Genomic DNA, 3,889 nt, shown 5'->3' with positions numbered 1-3,889 from the left:
GGTCATTGGACTGTCCAATTGCGCTCTGGGAAGCATACAAGGTGGTCTTCCGAGGGGAAGCCATCTCCGTGGTGTCGGCTCACCGTAGACAACACACAAGGATGTTGCCAAGGCTGAAACGCAAGTGTCTAAAATGGAAGAACAGTTTCTGGAATCGGGGTCCCGAGCCTCTCAGGAAGCCTTAGAGACGGCACAGGTGGTCCTAAGAAACAGAGCCCTATATGATGCCAGAACTACCCACTGGTTGGTCCGATGTCATATATACAAATCAGGGGACAAAGCGGGAAAGACCCTGGCCTGGCTAGAGAGATGAGAATGGCATAAGGGACAGGTTCGAGCCATACTATCTGACGTGGGGGGAACTATTAACTTCGGACCCTGATATTGCAGCGGCCTCCGCTACCTTTTACAAACAACTTTATTCCGCTCCGTCGAGTGTACCCGAGACAGGCAACCCACATTTTTCAGACTCTATTGAACTCCCCCGTCTCTCTGAACAACAAGTGCGGGATGTTGAGTTGGAAATTACAGAAGAGGAGGTCCAAACCGCACTGTTGCAACTCCAATCGGGGAACCCCCCCTCCCCGGACCAAACGGATTCCCGATAGAAACTTGGAAAAGAATGGGGGGGGCATTAACGGGTCATATACATTGTATGTTCCTAAGAAGTAAAGAGCAGGGAAGTCTTCCCTTGGACCTCAGGCGGACATGTATAGTGGTGATCCCTGAAGCCGGGATGCCTCAGGAACTTTGTGCCTCCTATAGGCCCATATCACTAATTAACGGGGAAGCTAAAATTCTGGCGCAGATCCTAGCTAATGTATTGCTAGGAGTGGTAGACTCCCTTATTCACCAGGATCAGTGTGGTTTTATGCCCAGCAGATCCACTCAGATGAACCTGCGCAGGGTACAGCTTGCCATTGACCAAGCCGCTGCAATCTCAGACCCACTGGCATTGTTGTCCGTGGACTTCGAGAAAGCATTCAACTCAGTAGGGTGGTACGCCCTGTGGGAAATCATGGGACGGATGGGTTTTGAGCAGGGATTTCTGACCTGTGTTAAGCTGTTATATGAATCTCCCGAGGCGGTAGTGAGGGTGAATGGCAGGTCCTCCAGAGCGTTCCCATTGGGCCGCGGTACTAGACAAGGCTGCCCCTTTTTCCCACTGTTGTTTCTCTTGGATATCGAACCGCTGGCAATCAGGCCTAGTACGGATGGAAACTGGGTTGGATTCTCGTGGCCTTGTGGGGGAGGATCGAGTCTCCTTGTACGCAGACGATCCTCTTATCTATCTAAGTAAACCTACGATCACCTGCCCAGTAGTGTCCCACATTCTTTTAGAATACCAACACTTTGGGGAGCTCCTAGTGAACAAGCAAAAACGGTCTTCTTTCCGCTCCAGGGAGGGGAAGACGCAATTCCCGAGCAATGTTCGTACTTAGTTTCGATCTGAGAATTCACTTACCTGGGCATACGTATCAGTTCGACACTAGACAACTTGCTCCAACTCAATTTGCAGCCAGTAATTGACAGATTTACAGCCAATGTCTCCCACTGGCAATCCCTCCCCTTAACACTGCTGGGTAGGGCAGCCCTGTTCAAGATGCTGTCACTTCCGAGAATGTTATATGTCCTCCAGAACGCCGCACTCCCCATCCCCCACACAACTTTTGCACTCATTGATAGTGTTCTTCTGGGGTTGTCATGGGGTGGGAAACAGCCCGCATTGACCCCAGGTCACTGCACCGCTCGGTTTGGGAAGGGGCCATTGGATTGCCATGTATTCGCACCTACTACTGGGTGGCACAAACGAGCCTAGTGAACAAATGAGTGCATGGGAATCCAGCACTCCCACACACTGGGGCGGAACTGAATAAGGCAGGCCCTATTATCCCACTCCAGATCCTGTACAGGGACAATAAGAGGATGGGGGGAATGTCGAGAATGTCACTGCATGTCTGCCAGGTCTGGAGGGAGGCCCACCAATATATTGGTTGGAAAGCGAAACCAACATTGGCGCAACCCCTGTGGCATAAAAAACACCTTCCCAAAATCCAGAAAATGGGGCACTTCAAGACATGAGAAGGGCAACGCATACACACACTTGCAGACGTAATACTAGATGGACACCTCCTTGATTTTGAGACCCTGCGGGTGAAATTTTGGCTGCAACCCAATGACTATTATAGACACATACAACTGACACACACCATCAACACCCAATTCCCAAATGGCCCCCCCCCCCTACAAACTAACGTTCTCCCGGAACGCATCACGACCACGGTTACCTCTATGCTCCATCAGGTCCTCAACTCTTTTGGACCCGAAGACCTACCCAGGCTAAAAGAGAAATGGGAAAGAGACCTGGGCCCACTGGAGTCAGAGGAATGGCTAGAGGCACTAATGTTTCCCCGAGAAATAGGTATTGATGCTAAGTTACGCCTGATTCAGCTCAAAATCTTACACCAATCATACTACTCTCGGGCTTTGATGGTACGATGGGGAGCGGTAGATAGCGGGGAATGTCTCAGATGCAAAAGAACTAAGGGTACATTTTTCCATATGATTTGGGGTTGTAGCAACTGCAGAACTTCTGCGTGGAATGTGTTAATAGGATCTCGGGTGTGTTGGGGTCTCCATTTCCATGGGACCCAAAATTGATACTGTTGGGCATTTGGGGAGAGGTGGACCTTACTATATATGAGAAGACATTTCTGGCAGTGGCCTTGTACACAGGGAAGCGACAAACCGCCGCAACCTGGGGCTCGGCTGAGAAGCTGTCTCTGATTGGTTATCCAATGAGGTGGATATGTGTGCATCCCTAGAGAAGCGTATTTATAAGGCCAGGGGTTGCCACAAGAAATTTCAGAAAGTCTGGGGGAAATGGGAGGACTCTTGATGTTCCTGGACAGAAGGGGGCTGGACAGCCCGCGATCTCTAAGGAACTTTTGACGCCCCAGCTCTGAAAGACTGGCTTGTGGCCCCCTGGTCCTCATGTGTTGCTTTTTCGCTGCTAAGAAATAATTCTGTGTACATGTTTGTCGTATGTCATGTGACCGTGCTGGTTGTTTAATTTTGGTTATATGTTTACAAGAAAACTTAATAAAAAGAGTTATAAAAAATAAAAGACCTTGCACCGGAACCACCTCTTACCAGTCGGGTTGAAGTTGAAATTACATCAGCAATGAGCGGAAGAAGAATCAGCCAAGGGGCCGATAAGGAGACAGCAGGAACTCTGCGCTGGAAGGCCGGAAGAGGAAGACCCGCCGAATGCTCAATCCACGGAAGCTTCTCAAGCTACTGTGACCAGCGGAAGGCCAGACGAAAGCCAGTGATGAGGACGAGGGCAATCAGTTTGGCATCTACTCAGGCCATTTTTCAGATCACACACTAGTGTGGATCCCTTCACCCACTGATCCAGATCCCACTAATAGGGAACCTGAACCCCAAATTGAGGGTGTTCCTTCTTCGTGTAATCCTGATCTTGTTCCAATCGCGTCTGCTACGCTGGACCTTTACCTGTTCCTCCCCTGGAAGATATGGACCCTCACTCAGTACTGAGCGCAATTCCGGGTCAGGAGGAAACCCTAGAGGAGGCCAATGCTCTCTGTTGTTCCACCAGTGAGAGCAGTCCTGTCATGAAATCAAATTATGATTCACCAGGGGTCCAGCATGAGGCTCCATTGCCCATTCCTCACAGTTTTACATTCATCCTTATTCAGAGCAGGTTCCTGGGAATTCAGGGGTACTATGGGAGTTGACTAATGTTCAGGGTACTGACTAGCCACTGTGTGGTCTGTAGGTCAAAATCGTGGTTTGATAAGTCTATAGAGCAGGCCAAGGGTATGCCTGCGGGAGAAACAACAAAATAAACATCCACGTGTTAGAA

The sequence above is a fragment of the Ambystoma mexicanum genome, chromosome 5p (assembly GCF_040938575.1).
Source record: "Ambystoma mexicanum isolate Mex_15411 chromosome 5p, UKY_AmexF1_1, whole genome shotgun sequence".
Lineage (NCBI taxonomy): Eukaryota > Metazoa > Chordata > Amphibia > Caudata > Ambystomatidae > Ambystoma > Ambystoma mexicanum.
The sequence above is the reverse complement of the archived record's forward strand: the minus strand, read 5'-3'. Positions refer to the sequence as shown.